This window comes from Halyomorpha halys, unplaced genomic scaffold (genome assembly GCF_000696795.3).
Source record: "Halyomorpha halys isolate HHAL.00 unplaced genomic scaffold, Hhal_1.1 Scaffold350.1, whole genome shotgun sequence".
Lineage (NCBI taxonomy): Eukaryota > Metazoa > Arthropoda > Insecta > Hemiptera > Pentatomidae > Halyomorpha > Halyomorpha halys.
Window position 1 is genome coordinate 800,005 of NW_027107986.1, and position 5,790 is coordinate 805,794.

At 44.1% G+C, this 5,790-nt stretch overlaps 1 protein-coding gene across 2 annotated transcripts in view; it reads right to left on the reverse strand.

Moving 5' to 3' along the window:
- The window catches only part of LOC106681595 (1-acylglycerol-3-phosphate O-acyltransferase Pnpla3), a 30,504-nt gene that overhangs the window by 20,139 nt on the left and 4,575 nt on the right, over nt 1–5,790 (reverse strand). The window lies entirely within an intron of this gene.

The following is a 5,790-nucleotide window of genomic DNA, read 5'->3' on the forward strand; positions in this document are numbered from 1 at the left end:
GAGCATCTTCTGGTAAAACCTGTAAAATAATGCAAAAAGTTAATAGAAAAAAGGCACACAAACACATATATTTATATATACATATATATATATATATATATATATATATATACGTGCATCTCATTTCTTATCCCATTCCCTCTTTTTTTTTTAAGGTTTTAAATATATATATCAGTTATGGTTGGTCAAGGCCTGTATACAACACTAATCCTAACTCCCCATGTAAATAAACCCAATAATGTCTATAAGAAGCATCATAGAGATAATAAAGTATCTTTCTAGTGAGCGTGCAGTTTAATTCTGTTCCCTCTTTTCCTTTTTCTTCAAGCCTTTCAGTCCAAGTGCTCGTAAGTGGTGCCAAAACCCGGATACTGATTGAATATTTTTCACTGAATGAAGATTTTTTTTCCTCTTCTAAATCTTAATTTTTTTAAAATCTAAATCTTTTTCATTAAAACTTCACCAATTGAATATATATATTTTTTTTGAACTGTTCTCTCATCCAGGATTTTTTTTTCTTTTTCTTTTTTCCTCCGGCTTTCTTATCTTTTTACTGACCAAGATGGTTAATGGTGATAGTCAACCACAACAACAGCCCGCATTGAGGCAGCCAGTGCTACAGATCCTGGTGGCGCAACAGGCTCCTTGAGTTCCTGCAACCCCGGCGGCGATTCCAGCACTACCCCACTGCCAGAGACCACTCTAGCGGCTGGTCACGCCAATATATTGGCTAAAATGAAAGTGAGAGCAGTAACCTCTCAGGATATTAGGAAAGCCATCTCAGACTTGGAGCAATTCTCAGGCGAAATCGGTGAGTTAAATCACTTTATTAAAGGTGGAGATCGCATCATGGAGAGGTTGGCAGCCAAGGTCTCAGAGGAGTTGCTGGACAAGAACGACACAATTTCCCTCAAGGCAGCACTCATATGCCGGGTCAAGCGAAGTGTTTTGAACCATATTCAGGCAGATGAGGAAACAGCATGGCCAGTAGTGAACGAAAGATTAAAGAAGGCCTATGGAGGATGGTCCCCGGAGAAAGACATTTTCTACATGCTGTGGGAGAGAAGAAAGCATGGGCAGTCTAATGGACAGTACGTAGCCACGCTGTTAGGACAGCTTAATCTGACCACAGAAAAGATGAGAGAGACTCTTGGAGCGGATGTTGTCAGTTGGAAGATGAATTTTATCGACTCCATAATGAAGGTGCAACTAGCTAAGGAGACGGATAAAAGAGAAGATTTACCACGGGACCACACTTTCGTGGAATCTGCTCAAGACATGATCGATGCGAGCGCTAGAGAGGAGGATGCAAGGATGGATGTCGATGATGGAGGATGGAACAGAGTACCGTACCACCGCAGAAGGAATCCATCAACACCATGGAAGAGAAGAGAACCCAGGGATAGTGGTAAAGATAGAGGCACGGGTAGAGAAAAGCGGCCGAACCAGGACAGAATACACAATGGAGGAGGGAAAGAAGACAGGAAGTGCCATGGGTGCAGAAAAGTAGGAAACCTGGTGGCCCAATGCCCCCGCACTAGGTGCTTTGAGTGCGGCAATGAAGGCACAACAGTGCCCTTATATGTACAAAAGGGGACCAGGGGAACCGATGGAAATAAATTTCCAGCAGATACAGTGAAAAAGATGGGAGGACTATAGACCTAGTGAGTCCTCTAGTGAAACCTCAGAAGCCTCAGGAACAGAAGGGGAAGGAAGAGGAGGACGGAGCAATAAACCGCCAAGCAGTAGATGGCGCTGAGTAAGTGAGGGAAGGAGATCAAGCCAAGATAGTTGAGGTGGGCGACCGCACATTAGAGGTTTTCAATAACAAAGGAGAGATCAGCGGTCTGCCTATCATCAAGGTGAGCGGCGTGAGAAGCCTCGTGGACACGGGGAGCTACCACACCATCCTGTGCCGGGAGGCGCTGAGGAAGCTGAGCGGCTGTGAGAGGAAACTTCAGATAGATGTTCAGGTATGTCATTGTCAATTAATCACCCTGGGTGGGGCCTGTGGAGTAGAAGGGGAGGCAGACAATGATTTACGGGAATGGAGGATCGAAGAAGGGGTATTGAGGGTTCAAATCGTGGAGAAAATGCCCCGTGAATATCAGGCTATCATAGGTTGCGATCTATTAGGAAAGGCAAGTGCGGGGATTAGGAATAACAAGGGCCTGTGGACGATTCGGTTGGGGAAGAGGAGATATCGGTGTCGCGAGCTTCGAATGGGAGAAGCCAAACGGATATGTGCGATCCAAGGAGGGGGGAAGAATTGGAGACAGGAAATAAAGGACAAATATGCAGATATTTTTTTTCTTCAAGAAGGGAGAGTTAATGGGGGCGACTGGACAAACAATGCACCAAATCCCCCTGAAACAAGACAAAATTACTTACATAAAAGAGAGGAGGTATCCACATGCGCTAGACAGCATATTCGGGAAGAGTGAGATAACCTGAAAAAACAGGGAATCATCATAGATAGTACCTCCTCATACAACAGCCCCCTATGGGCAGTGCGGAAGAAGGGCACGCCGGGAGACAAGGGAGAAAAATATAGGGTAGTAATTGATTACCGAGGCCTTAATGAGAACACGGTAGACGAGAGATACCCGATACCGCGACTAGAAGATATCTTAGATACACTGGGTGGGGCAACGATCTTTAGTACTTTAGATCTGAAGGCCGGCTACCACCAAATCAAGATGCACCCGGAAGATCAGCACAAGACAGCTTTTACATTCGAAAGGGGGCATTACGAATTTACGAGGATGCCCTTCGGACTGAAGAATGCCCCAATTACGTTCCAACGATTGATGGACGAATTCTTACGGGGAATCGACGAGTCCATGTGCCAGGTATACATGGACGACCTGCTCATTTTTAGCAAAATGGAGGAAGAACATGTGTCCCACTTGCGCAAGGTGTTCGAACAGGTCTGGAAATTTAGGTTAAAGTTATCGTGCGAAAAATCAATATTGGGTAGAAACCAGATAAATTTTTTAGGACACACAATATCAGAACAGGGAGTCAGGCCAGACGCAAATAAGGTAGAAGCGATCAGGAAAATGACGATTCTAAGGGAATCAGGAGATGATTGGGTGGATAGGGGTGATGTTAAGGGAATCAGGAGATTGTTGGGCGCTCTGAATTACTATAGACGATTCGTACCGGCGATGGCCAGGTATCTGGTACCAACCAGGGAAATAAGGTGTAGGTGACGCCCGATATGGTGGAAAACATTAGAAAATGCATGGATGCTTCAGGATTCAGAAGGAACCGGCGTTGGCATTCCCAGACTTTGAACGTACATTTATCATCACTACGGAGGCAAGTGAGTACGTGTTGGGGGTGGTACTATCGCAGGATTGTGAGGATGGAGAGCGACCGGTGGCGTACGCTAGCAGGCGATTAACAGATGCAGAGACAAGGTACAGCGCACTTGAGCTAGAACTGTTAGGTATTGTGTGGGTGGTAGAACATTTTCGCCCCTATGTTTTCGGGAGGAAATTCCGGGTACATACAGATCACAGACCGCTTCAATGGACTGGAAAGCTTAAAGAGTCCTCAGCTAGGGTCACCAGATGGAAGGAACTGCTCAACCAGTACATCATAATCCAGTACAAACCAGGAAAAGAAAATGTAGTCGCTGACTGGTTATCTCGCGTGATCACCGTAAATGCAATAGACGAGGAACAACCACAGACGTCAGGAGAGGCGAGACAGTTTTTGTGAGAATGGACGCCAGGGGAAGAAGAAACGCAAAGCACGATGGGTAACGACCAAAAGCCATCATCCGAGAACGAAAGCTCCACAAAGGGAAGACCAACGGAGATGAAATCACACCAAATAATTTGAAAGACAAGAACTTCCAGATTCATGAAGATGGACTTCGCTAAATATGAGAAGACCTCGATCACCACTATTTGGTTGGACTGAGTGTCAGGAATGATGAGATCTGCCGAGCGCTGAAAGATGCATCCAAACCGGGTCGAACATACGTCGGGAATGGAGTGGTTTGGGAGAAGATACAACGCCTCTGGAGATTGGAGAAAATCGGAATGAATCGAAACTTCGTTCGTTGCCTTATAATGGTGGAAAACGTTCAGGACAGAGATCAACAGAGGGAGGTCACCTTGGCATACCACCAAGGGAAGACCAATCACCGAGGCTTGATTGAGACCTACCAAGCCCTGCGACGGAAATATTTCTGGAGGAATATGCGGAAAACAATTCAGGAGATAATCAGCAACTGTGAGGTGTGCCTCTGCATCAAATAAGACCGACACCCACCGAAGGCGACACAAGAGGAGACATCGACGGCGAACACACCATTTGTAGAATTACAAATCGACACTTTCACCTGGAGGGGCTACAAGTGGGTTACGGCGATTGACCTCTTTAGCAAAGTGGCCGTGGAACATCAGATTCGAGAAAGATCGGCCGAGGCGGTATTGGGAGCACTGCATTTATGGTTCCAGTTCTATGGAGTACCGAAAAGGATATCATCTGATGCGGGACGGGAGTTTGATAACGCCAATGTCAGAGAAAAAATGAAGGCTTTGGAGGTAAGGTGGCATCTAAACTCCCCAGGACACCCTAAGAGCAGGGGTGTATAGAGAGGCTCCACGGTACGTTAAGCGATCACTTGCGGGTGTACCAGATAGATAAGGGCCTGGAACCAGACGAGGCTATGATAAGAGCTATAGCAGCCTATAACCACTCTGTGCATACGGTAACGGGATTCGGTCCATTCGAAATTCTGTTCGGACTTAGAGGGCGCAAACGCGATTATAGAAACACAGTGATCGACGGAAAGGAGATCGTCGGTAACGGGATGGCACTGAGAAAAACGTGAGACAAGGTGAGAGAGAGAATCGAAAAGGAAAAAGCCAAACACGTGGCGCGACATAACGAGGGTGTACGTGACATTGTGGGGAAAATTGGTATAGAGACAGTGGTTTACCATAGAGTGAGCTCTAACAGGGGTAAGGAGCCGCAAAGGTATGAGGGGCCATCCAGGGTGATTACAATTAGAGAACATAATATAGTAACAATAGAGAGTATTAAAGAACCAAAAAAACGAAGGACGGTCCACATAGAACAGCTCAAGTTCCCCATAATGAATAATCAATAGAATCTGGAGTTTTCTCATCTATGTAAAAGTTGTTTTTTTTTTTTGCATACAAAAGTTTTATTGCTAGTGTTTACAAGTTTTAAGGTAAGAAGAACGGAGTGACAAGTTTTATTAGTTTTTAAATTGTTCAAGTGTTAATTTTAGTTGATGAAAAGTGTATTTTTTTAGTTTTCGTTTTTTGTGTATAGGTTAGTTTGTCTTTAATTTTTTTGTGTGTTTTGTTTTGTTATCTTTTTGGAGTTTATGAGGCATGTTCATAAACTGGTAGGGGGGAGTTATGGTTGGACAAGGCCTGTATACAACACTAATCCTAACTCCCCATGTAAATAAACCTCCATAATGTCTATAAGAAGCATCATAGAGATAATAAAGCAGTATCTTTCTAGTAAGCGTGCGGTTTATTCTGTTCCCTCTTTTCCTTTTTCTTCAAGCCTTTCAGTCCAAGTGCTCGAAAGTTATATATATATTCATACATTCTCTCTTTTTTTTAAGGTTTTAAATATATATACATTTAAAACCTAAAAAAAAAAAGAGAATGGGATAAGAAATGAGACGCACCAGATCACTTCATATACTGATTTATTTGGCTCCTTAATCCTATATATATTCATTCTGTCATTGTTGAAGGGGGAGTTTTAGGATTAAGATCAATAATACCT